The sequence below is a fragment of the Neofelis nebulosa genome, chromosome 4, assembly GCF_028018385.1.
Source record: "Neofelis nebulosa isolate mNeoNeb1 chromosome 4, mNeoNeb1.pri, whole genome shotgun sequence".
Taxonomy (NCBI): Eukaryota; Metazoa; Chordata; class Mammalia; order Carnivora; family Felidae; genus Neofelis; species Neofelis nebulosa.
Window position 1 is genome coordinate 107,645,544 of NC_080785.1, and position 12,752 is coordinate 107,658,295.

Consider the following 12,752-nt stretch of genomic DNA (forward strand, 5'->3'; position numbering starts at 1 on the left):
TCTAGAGTTTCATGTAGAGGAAACCAAACAGTACATGGTCTGTTCTGGCCGGCTTCGTTCACCAAGTCCAATGGTTAGGGATTCACCCGTTCAGCTGTGAGTGTGAATTCTTCATTCCTCTTTCCTCCGGACTTCACTCTGTTACCTGCATGTGTCTCGATCTGTTTCTCATTCACCTGTCGCCGAGCTGGTTCCCAGTATCTTGGGGCCCTGACCACCTTTGGGAGCCCTCATATGGGTACATGTTTCCTTTTTCCCTTGGGCAAAACCTGTAAGAGGACGGCTGGGTCACTGGCTGTGTTTAGCGTTTTCAGAAATGGTCAAACTTTTTTTTTAATTAGGTTTTTTTAGGTTTATTTATTTATTTATTTATTTTGAGAGAAAGAGAGTGAGTGGGGGAGGGGCAGAGAGAGAGGGAGAGAGAAAGAATCCCAAGCAGGCTCTGCACTGTCAGGGCTTGAACTCACTAACCATGAGATCATAACCTGAGCCAAAATCGAGAGTTGGAAGCTTAACCAACTGAGCCACCCAGGTGCCCCCAAACTGTTTTCAGAAAGGAGTTCCCATTCCAGAGTGTATGAGAGCTCCAGTGACCCCACACCTGGGTCAGCACTGAGCAGGGAGTGGCTTCCCGAAGCGGAACATTCTGACAGGTACAGGGAGAACTCGATGCGGTTCCCACCGCCCTGCCCAGTCTCTACAGCAGCCGTCTGCGGGCTTTTATTTCTCCTTTACGTCTCTGTGTTTCTCCTTTAGTGAGGTTCACGCGTTTGCCATTTTTCAGGTTTGATTAGTATTGAGCCCTTTACCTTACGTACGATTTGTAAATACTTCCTCCAGAAGTTCTTAATTTTAATGAAGTCTAAATGATATACTTTTTCTTTAGCGGCTTGTTTGGTTTCTAAGAAATCCTTGCCGCACCCACTCACAAGTGTATTATTCTGTGTTTTCTTGCAGTATGTTTGACAGCTAAGTTCGTAATCAATTTTGAGTTCATTCTAGCATATTGTGTACAAGAAGTTTATTTTTTTGTGTATGGATGCCCACTTGTTCTAGTTAATAAATTCTCCCCTCACCGCACTGCCCACTTGCCTCTTCAGAAAACAAATCAGCCGTATTTCTACCAATTGGTCTATTTGGGGTCCACCAATCTGTCTCTCTTGATGCCAATACCACATGGTCTTGATTAGTCAGGACTTAAAACAAGGCATGAAGCCAGGGAGTGGAAGCTCTCTGACCGTGGTCTTCTGCAAAGTTGCTTTCTAGATCCTTTACACATTCACATCAATTTTAGAATCAGCTTTCCAGTTTCCACGAAAGACCACTGACATCCTGATTGAGGTTACACTGAAGCCATGGGTGAGTTTCCAGAGAATGGGCACATCCACACTTGGATGACCTCTGGCCGAGAACACAGTGTACCCTGGTAAGCGTGTCGTGTGCACTTGAAAAAGAATGTTTACTCTGCTGCTGTTATGTGAACTGTTCTATACATTGTGACTACACATGTTTGCCAATAATGTTCTACAATTCTTCTGTATCCTTACTGATTTTCCATTGGGTTTTTTCCCTATCAATTATTGGGTGAAAACTATTGAAATTTCCAAATATAAATTGTGACTTTGCCTATTTCTTCTTGCAGTTCTAAAGCTTTCTGCCTTATCAGTTATGAAGGTCTGTTATCTGGTGCATACAAATTTAGAATTGCTATATTTTCTGGATTGAATGACACCACCATGAGTATGAAATTCTCTTTATTCCTGAGACTATCACTTGCTATGAAGTTGACTTTGATGCTCAAACAGCTACTCCAGCTTCTTTTGATGAGAGTTAGGTAAAGCCTATGCCCATCCTTTAACCCTTAGCCAAACTTTGTCTTTATGCTTAAAGTGGATTTTATATAACAGCATATCATTGAATCTTGCTTTTTTATCCAATCTGACAATCAGTCTTTTTTTTCATAATTAAACTTTTTATTTTGGAATAATTATAGATTCACATACAGTTGTAATAAAAACTAATACCCAAAGATCTCATGTATTGATTACCAGTTTCCCCCAAATGTAACATCTTGCAAAACTATAGGAAAATATCCTAACCACAGTTCTGACATGGACGCAGTCAAGATGCAGAACATTCCTTCCCCACAGGGACCTTGCATGCTGCAAGGTCATCATCACACCCAGTGACCTCCCACCTACTCCCTCTTTAATCCTTGACAGCCACTAATCTGTTCTCCACTTTTATAATTTTGTCATTTCTAGAATCTTCTATACATGGAATCATCCAGTATGTAACCTTTGGGATTTGACCTTTTCTACTCAGCATGATTATTCTCTGCAGACTAGTCTAGGTTGGTGTGTGTATCATAGCTCTTTCCTTTGCATTGTCCAGCAGCACTTGGTGGAATGGATGTATTATGGTTGGCGTAACCATTTGCAGATTAAAGAGCGCCTGCGTTGTTTTCAGTTTGGGGCTGTTACCAATAAAGCTGCTGTAAACATTGATATACAAGGTTTTGTGTGAACTTGGGTTTTCATTATTCTGGGAGAAATGACCAAAAGTGGAAACAGTGGGTCAAGTGGTAGTAGCATGTTTAATTTCATTAAAAAGTGTCGATATTTTTCCAGAGAGGCTCTACAATTTACATTCCCACCAGCAAGAGATGTGATCCGTATCCTTGCTGGCATTTCATGTTATCATACTTTTTATTTTCACGTTTCATAGGTGTGGACCGATACCTCACGGTGGTTTTAGCTGGCACTTCACTGAAGGTTCATGACGTTGCATGTATTTTCATGTGCTTATCTGCCATCTGTATGTTTTCTTGGGTGATACATCCCTCCGTGGATTTTGCCCATTTTCTAATTGGGCTGGTTTTTTTTCTTTTATTGTTGACTCCTGAGAGTTATTTATGTATTTAGATACTAGTCCTGTGCCAAATATGTGGTTTGAAAATATTTACAATCTTGTAAATCTATTCTTGTCCTTTTGTCATCTCATTTGACTCTGCAGAGCAAAGGCTTTGCATTTTGACAAAGCCCAATTTATCAGTGTTACCATTTATGCTTTTAGTGTCAAGTCTAAGATCTGTGCCTACCTTTGATCCTTAAGCTATTCCATCATTGTTTTTGTTCCTAAAAGTTTTATGTTTTATGTTTTACATTGAAGTCTATTTTGAGTTTACTTTTGCATAAGGCATGAGATTCAGGTTAGGGTTCTTTGTTCTCCAACAAAGTACCAATGGTTGGAGCACCATTTACCAGAAACACTGTCTTGCCTCCATGGGATTGCTTTTGCACCTTGGTAAAAAAAAAAAAATGCATTTGGGTGTATCTGTGAGGATCTGTTTTTGGGGTCTCTGCACTATTCCACTGAACTGTGCATCTATCCCATCAACCAATGCCAAATAAATGTGACTGCTATAGATACATAATAAGTCTTGAAAGCAGGTAGATTGATTCCTCCCACTTTATTCTTTTTCGAAGTTGTTTTAGCTATTCTAGTTCCTTTGCCTTTACATATAAATTTTGGAATAATCATATAGTGCCTGGAAACTTTTCTGGGGCTTGGATAGACATTACTTTAAACCTGTATATTAAAAAAATTTAAAAAAAAAAAAAAAAAAAAAAAAGGGGCGCCTGGGTGGCGCAGTCGGTTAAGCGTCCGACTTCAGCCAGGTCACGATCTCGCGGTCCGTGAGTTCGAGCCCCGCGTCAGGCTCTGGGCTGATGGCTCGGAGCCTGGAGCCTGTTTCCGATTCTGTGTCTCCCTCTCTCTCTGCCCCTCCCCCGTTCATGCTCTGTCTCTCTCTGTCCCAAAAATAAATTAAAAAATGTTGAAAAAAAAAATTTAAAAAAAAAAAATAAAATAAAATAAACCTGTATATTAATTTGGAGAGAACTGGCTTTAAAACTGTATTGGGTCTTCCCATCCGTGAAGATTTACATATATTTTTTGAGAGATTTTAAATAGTATAGTATTTCAAATTTTGTTATCCACATGTTCACTGCAAGTATATATAAAAATAGTTGATTTGTGTATTTGTCTTCTATCACGTGACATCACTGAACTTACTGGAAATGTAGATTTCTTGGGATATTCAATGTAGATAATTACGACATTTGCAAACAGACAGCTTTCTCCTTCCTTCCTCCCTTCTTCCTTCCTTCCTTCCTTCATTTCCTTCCTTCATTCCTTCCTCCCTTTCTTTTTGATATTCATGCCTTCTGCTTCACTGACAAAAACTTCCAGCACTATGTTGAATAAGGGTGTTGAGAGCAGATGTCCTTGCTTCCTTCTTGATCTGAGAGGTATCTTAGTCACCCCAAGGTTCTGGAGGCTGAAAGTCCTAGATCAGGGGGTCAGCATGGCCAGGTTCTGCTGGTGGCCTGTGTCCAGCTTACAGATAGCCATTTTCTTGTCATATCCTTAAAAGGCAGGAAGTGTGTGGGAGCTCCCTGGGGCCTCTCTCAGAAGGGCACCAACCCCATTTATGAAGATAATGCCCTCAGGACATAGTCACTTCCCAAAGGTCCCATCTCCCACTGACCATCACCAGGGCAGTAGGGATTTTATCATGTGAACTCGGGGACACGAACATACAATATACAGCAGTTGGGATGTATTCAGTCTTTCCTCATAAATATAACATTAGCTGTAGTTTCCGTATTCTAGTCTTTATCAAGCTGAGACAGTTTGCTTTTATCCCTAGCCTGCTGAGTTATTGTCATGAGTGGGTGGTAGATTTTGCCAAATGTCTTTTCTGCATCTGTTGATATGATCGTGTGATTTTCTTTTTAGAAATAATGCCATGTAGTGCAGTAATCGACATGGGACTACTGAACCAGCGTTTTATACCTGGAAGAAGCCCCACTTGGTCACAGTGTATAATTCTTTTCACATATTGCTGGGTTCTAACTGCTAGCATTCAGCAAAAATAGTTTTGCACATGTGTTTATGTGGGAAGTTAATCTGTACTTCGTGTGTGTGTGTGTGTGTGTGTGTGTGTGTGTCTTTGGTTTTGATAACAGGGTAATATTAGGTTCATAATAAGAATTTAAAAGTTTTCCCTCCTCCACTTCTTTGTGGAATAGATTGTGAAGAATAAGTATTAATTCTTACATGGGATGCCTGGGTAGCTCAGTCGATTGAGTGTCCGACTTCGGCTCAGGTCACGATCTCACGGTTTGTGGGTTCAAGCCCCGTGTCGGGCTCTGTGCTGACAGCTCGGAGCCTGGAGCCTGCTTCGGATTCTGTGTCTCCCTCTCTCTCTGCCCCTCCCCTGCTCGCACTCTGTCTCTCTCTTCTTTTCTCTCTCTCTCTCAAAAATAAATAAACATTTTTAAAAATTGTTTAATTCTTACTTAAACATTTGGTAGGATGCTCCAATGAAACCATCTGGGCCCAGAGCTTATTTGGGGTTGGGAGGGGGAATAAAAGTTCGATTTTTTAAACAGTTTACAGGAGTCTTCAAATCATTGATTCAGTATTGGGTGAGCTGGGATTGCTTGTGCTTCTGCAGGAATTGGTTCAATCCTACGAAGCTGTCAAGTTTATATGTGCAGAGTTGTTTGTACTATCCCTTACCGTTCCTTCGAGGCCCACAAGATCTGCAGAGATTTCCCTGGACTAGTTCCTGGCGTGTGTAATTTGTGTCCTATTCCTTTTGTTTTCTTTGTCAGCCTTATTAGATATTTATCAATTTCACTGAGGTTTTTAAGGAACAACCTCTTTTTTCCCTCAGTTTTTTCTCTCGCTTGTTTCCAATTTCATTGGTTATAGCTATTCTCTTTATTGTTCCTTCCTTGTGCTTGCTTTGGATTTATTTTTCTCTTCTTTTGAAGTTCCTAGAGGTAGAAATGTATAGGATCCATTTGAACATTTTTCTCTTTCCTCCCGCGTTCATTCCATGGTGTCCGTATACCTGTAAGCCCTACACATGTCCTCCTTCTGTTTTCCTTTTTACTCAGTACAGTATAGTTTTCATGGGCTTCCTTTGAAATTTCCTCCTTGAACCATTTTTGGGTTATGTAGAAGTGTATTTTTTAGTTTCCAAGTGTGTGGAGGCTTCCTCGTTAAGATTTCTACTTTCATTTCATTGTGGTTGGAAAACGCGATCCGTGACACCTGCTGCCTGGGACCTAGGACTCAATAACCTCTGTTTTCCTGAGCCTCTCCTGTGTCTCTTCTCATGGTCCCACCTGACTGGCCATCCCATTAGAGGGCACAGAACATGCTTAGATTGTTCAAGCCTTGATCTTTGATTTCTAGATCATTCTACATGGTTTCATACCACACTTTGTAGTTCTACTCTTTGAGTCTTTGTCAGGTGTGTTTTATGGCCCAGAATGTGATCTGCCTTGCTGAATGTGTCCTAATGGCATGAGAAGAATGTGTGTTTTGCTGTTGTTGGATGGATCATCCATGGACATCAATCGGGCCAAATTGATGGATGTTATTGATTACTATTCATTTGTAGTCTCACTGACTTTCTGCTGCCAGATCCATCAGTCATTGGATGAGGAGAGGGAAAACCACCAACCAGAGCAGTGGATTCATGTGTTTTCCCCTCCAGTTTTTGCCTCACGTGCTTTGACACTCTGCCGTGACGTACGCACCCATTACGTGTGGTCTGCTTTTTCCTTCGCCGTGTCTTCTTGGAGAACATCTTCGTCACCGTGTAAGCTGTCCCTCCACATTCCTACTGTCTGCTCTCTCTCTGAAGTCCACTGTGTCTGGCGTTAATGTCGTTAGTCCAGCTCACGGTGGCCAGTTAGCACAGGAGACCCCCACCTCCTCACGTTCAGCCGCCTGTGTCTTTCTACAAATCGGGCTTCTCTCAGACAACACTTGGTTGCATCTTGTTTTTATCCTTGATAACCATTTGCTTTTAAAATGAAGCAACTGAACTGGTGGGTTCAGTTCACTGACATTTAAAGTGATCGTCGCCACTGTTGGTCTAATTTCTGCCACGTTTGTGCTGTTTCTACTGGCCGCGAAGCCCCTTAGTTTACTTTGTGTGAGGATGTCCTCACTTCTCCACAGCAGGTGCAGGATCACATCACAGGATACGGAATTCTCGGTTGCTAGTGTGGTTGGGTTTCCCCCTCCCTACTCTCCCCACTCGCTGGCACGGTTTGGGGGCGAAGATGCATGTGGTTCTCATGTTGGTTCATGTACACGTAAGGTGTTCCCCCTTGGGCTGTGTTCAAGATTTTCCCTTTGCCTTGGATTCTCTATCCCTTGATCATGATGTGCCCACACACGGTTTTGTGCCGTATCCACGTCTGGTGGACCCTGAGCTTCCAGGTTCTGTGGTTTGGTGTCTGCCGTTAATTTGGGGGAAATGTGTGCACGCAATTACTTCAAACATGTCCTGTGTATCTTTCTCTCTCCTGCATGTTCGTTAGGACTTTGAAATTACTCAACAGTTCTTAGATACCATGTTCTGTTTCCTGTTTTCATTCTTGGATCTGAAGCTCAGAAAAGCTCCTGCCGGACACATCTTCCAGCCACTGACCCTCTCCCGACCGCACCCAGCTCTTTAATTCCTCTGAGACTGTCTTCCGGCTGCTGTGTTCCTGATTTCCCCCATTTCCTTCTGATTCTGGCAGTCTGTCTGCTCACATGACTCATTTGTGTCTGCACATTCTCTCCTTGTGCCCGGAGAGCCTTCCACGAGGGCATGGCTATTTCAAATTCTTGTCTGGTAATCCCGATGTCTCTGCCCATCCCAGTTCCATTCGGACACTCGTTTTGCCTCTGCAGATGGTTTCACCATCATGCTTTCTAGCAAGCCTTGCAATTTTGGGGGTGGAAGAGGACGTGATATGTCCAGCAACAGGAACTGAAGTGAGAAGAATTCCAGTGGGGTTTCGGTTTCTCTGTCGGAGACTCAGGCTCAGTTTAACATTTGTGGCCCCTCAGGTGTCAGAAGCTTCCATTTGCTGTTGTTCTGGGCCCCCTGGAGTTTGTGCACAAGGGTCCGTGCCTGGCGACTGCAATCCGCCACCACTGCAACAGCACTCCGGCAACGCGGCGGTCGCACCTGGCGAGGGGTGTCATGCCGGACTCACACAACATCCACCTGCTCCTGCGTTTGCGTCCCTGTCCCCGGGCTGTGACCCTCACGAGTCCCCCCCTGGGGTTATTCTCCTTCCCTGGAACAGGGAGACAAACGGGGCTGAGTTTGGGTAAAGGAAGGTCTCAGAAAGCTCAGCATGATCCCCTCCCTCGCCGAGCAAGCCTGGCGGAGAAGGCTCTGGGTGGGAGTCAGCATGCTTACTTTGCCCCCTTCCTGCCAGAGACGGGGTAGGGAGGGTGTTTTCCTTGACTCTTCATGATGAGAAGCTGCCACAGCTCTCATGGGTGGAATCCGTGGAAGTGTGGGCCCCCTGCGTCTGCAGCTCCCAGGACCCCCACACTCCCACACTGGCCGACCCCTCGACCCTGGTTCCCCGCTGGCCGTGGGTACCCGCTGATTCATGGTTCCAGGGCCACTGCCCGGTTGGCAACTGTGTCTCTGAATTCACCTTTTACCCCAGTTTCAGGGGGATCATTTGCCCTCTGCCCTCAATTCCCTGAAGGGCCCAAGAGAAGCCTGTATGGCTGCCCATATGTGTGGGTGTGCTCACCATGTGCACGTGTGTGCGCGTGCATGCGTGCTTGTGTGCGTGTGCACATGAGTCACAGCGCCCATGTGTTTGATATGCTGTAGCTGAAAACCGTTGATGCTTTTCGATTCCGTCCCAGCACCCCATGGACTCGCTGGCTGTAACTCTGCTGTGTTATTTCCTTATTTCTGTGGCCGCTGTAGGCTTTGTGGACCACATTGTGGGTATGAAACTCACAACAGCGCACGTATCAGGGTCGTGGCCATGACTGTAAGTCTTACGTCTTTGCTTGTGATAAACCACACAGTGTGTTCTTCCTCTCTCTGCTCTAAGCGATCCGTCATCTTCCAGGGGAACAAATGGGTAAGGACAATGCCATCACCTGATCACCGGTGTTTTGTCACTTCCCGGGCCCGGGTCCCCAGCTGCACGAAGGAGCCCCTGTGGTGCGGGTCTGCCCGCCACCGGCTTCCACTTTCATATGTCAGAAAAATGTATTTATTTCTCCTTTGTTTTGAAAGACATTTTCACTGGGAAGAGCGTTCAATGTTAATAGATTTCTTCTTCCTTTCAGCACCTTGGGGATGTTTCCCCACTGACTTCTGTGCCTTGTTTTTGATGACAAACTGTCCTCATAACAGTGGGAGACCAGCCCTCTGTAGCTAAGTTATATCTTGTTTTTCCTGTCCGTGTTTATATTGTCTCTTTATCATGTGCTCTTAATTTTTTTTTTATTTTTGAGAGAGAGAGAGAGCATGAGCAGGGAAGGGGCAGAGGGAGAGGGAGACACAGAATCGGAAGCAAGCTCCAGGCTCTGAGCTGTCAGCACAGAGCCCAACACGGGGCTCAGACTCACGGACCGTGAGATCATGACCTGAGCTGAAATCAGACGCTTAACTGACTGAGCCTCCCAAGCGCCCCTATCACGCGCTCTAAGCACTTTGCTCGTGATATGCTTGGTGCCATTTCCCTCATTTTGTGACTGGAATCATTTCGACCTCCTGGATCTGTGCATTTATAGTTTGACTCAGATGTGGGAAAATTCTGGTTCTTTCCTCAGATATTTTCCTCCCGGCCCCTCTTTTCGATACTTCAGTCACGGGTGCTGATGCTTTGTCCCCCCAATCTTTCTTAGACTTTTTCATCTGTTTTTTTCAGATTTTTTACAATGTTTATTTATTTATTTTGAGAGAGAGCAAGCAGGGGAGGGGCAGAGAGAGAGGAAAGAGAGAGAATCCCAAGCAGGCTCTGCCCTGTCAGCACACAGCCTGATGCAGGGCTGGATCCCATGAACCGTGAGATCATGACCTGAGCCTCAACCGACTGAGCCACCAGGTGCCCCCACTTTTTCAGATTTTAAGCAGTTTTGTGTTAGTTTCTTCAGGCAGCTGTGACAAATGGCCACAAACCGGCGGTTGGGGTGGGGGGTGCTGGGATCATAGAAATGCTTGTCTCTGGTTTCCAGAGACCAAGGTCGGGATTCACAGGGCCAGGCTCCCTCTGATGGTTGTGTGGACAGTCAGCCACCCCTTCCCGCTCTGGAAACCCTGGCCGTGGAGCAGATGTAGAGCCACCTCACCCAATTCCCATCCCTCTGGTCTCACTGCTCGCCATCGTCTGATGTCCAACGTCTGCAATGCCCTTGTTTTTTGTACTTTATCCAGTTTTTCAGTTCTTGCAGGTGGAAAGGCTAATCTAGCCCCTGTTACTACAAAATGGTTAGAAACAGAAGCCCATCTAAAGGTCGCAAGCAGGAGTGGGGACCCAACGTCACATTTCTGTTTTGGGATAATCGCCCTTCGCAGAAGCATGAAGGGTGGGTGGGATGGTGAGTTTCCAGAGGCAAAGAGAAAAGTCACCACCACAGCAGCACCTTGGTGTCAGGGTAGGATTTGGGCCCGAATCTGGGAGTGGCATTGAGGGAGAGGCTGGCTGGATCGGGGCGGTGGAGGGGGGGGCAGGGCACGGGGGAGCAGGGGGGGAATGAGAGGCAAAGACAATCCACAGGCACAGTGGACTTGGCTTCGCTCCCTAAAGGGAGAAACCACGGCCGCCTCCCCGAGGGAGGGCGGGGGGATGGCTCTGTGCACGACTCTGACGTGTCCACTCCATGCTCGCTGGGGATGTTTGGAAGTGAGATCTGGTCTGAAGACGCAGACCGGGGACGTGGTTAGGGGCCGAGGATGGGGACAGTGGGGCAGGGGATCCTTCATCGCTCAGGGTTTGGGGACCGACCCAACACCGTGTGGCCCACTCGCCACTTCCGATCTCCTGTGAGGTGACCCTGAGCAGGGACCGCGCATCACCACGAAATCGAGAGAAATACTCCAGATAATACCCCAGATATATTTAGTCATGGCGATCCAATCATGTCTGAAAGCATCGTTGATGTCAGTGAACTCGGGTCATTTTCAGAAAGTACAGTGTCTCCAGTAAGGAGAAACAGGTGTGTCATCCACAGCAGAGGGGACACTCTCCCGGGCGGGGGGTGGGCGTGCACCCCAGCAGCGGATCGGAGGGACAGGAAGGAAGGGAGACAGGGAGTGGCCTCCCGGAGCACCGTCTTCACCACCATCTCATGAGATCATTATTGCTACTTCTTACATTCAGACGCCGAGAATCAGACCAAGTTTACACCCCGAGCAAGTGACGGAATCCAGCCCCACGAACCCCAGGGCCACCCCCTCCCCGGCTTTCTCGCCGCCCCTCCTGCCTGGGGATGGTGCTGTGGGACAGCTGCCACGGACCTTACAGCCAAAGGAAGAGACAGAAATTTTCTCTCTTTTATGGAAAGTAACAGCGCAGCTTAGATGAAGTGAGGTGACCTCCCTAGCAGGCTCCCTAAACTCTGCTGTTACTACCAGCCAGGTCAGATCCGAGAAAAGTGAGCATCCTGGGGGGAAATCAGCACATACTACCTCAGCTCCCCACGCTGAGCGGACACAGCCAGATTCTCCAACACAAATTGGAATTCGCTCCGCCCTGAGGAGCCTGTGGGTATGTGTATATAAGGAGAGTTTTGCAAAACAAAAACACAGTTCCTTGTTGAATGCGAGTGTGGGTGCAAGCACAGGGATTCTGACTGCAAACATAGTCCTAGGAGGTGGCCTCCAACAGCCCACGTGTAAATTCACCCTACACGACGGGGTGAATGTTCACGGGGCCTGGGGGGCCCTCGATGCCCGTTCACAAGATTTCAGGTGACGTGGGGCTGGAGGGGGTGACACACACCGTGCCATCACATCCCCGGTCACGTGCAGCCGAGTTATTAAGACAATATGCTCCGTTCTCGAGTCTGAGTGATGGCGTAACTTACTTTTGGGGTCAAGTAGCAGGAAAGCGGGCAGAGAGGTTTTGAAGCCAGCAGAATCCGAGATCAGAAACAGCGAAAGCTTGGCGAGCCGCAGGATCGCTTCGCTTCCAGCAGGTGAAACAAGAAATCCAAACGCCAGCCTCAGCCAAGCCTTTCGGCACATGTCACATCAAAGGCTTCCTTAAAAAATACTTCAGAAATTGTTTTTAAACTATTTTAAAATTATCCAGTATTTAAATAGTTTAAACGTAATATAATTTAATACATTTCAAATAATATTTGTTTTCTTTTTTAAAAAAAAATACACTTTTTTAATGCGTTTCTTCGCAGGAGCAGGCTGTGGGACACTGACACCGACCCCTGGGCCTGAAGGCCGTCCAGGTGGACAGAGAGCCCTGCAGCCACAGCCTCCTGCCACCAGGGAGGGCGGCTCTCAAAGGTGGTGACAAGCGGGACTGTCATCTGGTGACCAGCCACCACCGGGTGCCAGGGCTGAGGGCGGGACTGAGACACGGGACTGACAAGTGGACAAATGAGAGGAGGTGGTCCCTTTGTAACATGACCTTAGAGGAGGCCCGGCAGGCTCCTGTGGGACCGGTTGCCACCTGGCCATGGTGCCAGGTTCCCAACGTTGTTCTCCTAACGTCCTGGGATATCAGTGGGTCCTTTCTCCTCAGCTGGTGACCCCTCTCCGTCACTGAGGAAGTTAGCAATCAGAAGAGGACTCCCTCCGGATATCCTGCCCCACACCTGGCCCCAGGTCCCCCCGACCTGCCCTCCCCCCACCTGCCCCTGATCACCGCGCTCCCACCCACCCACCTGAC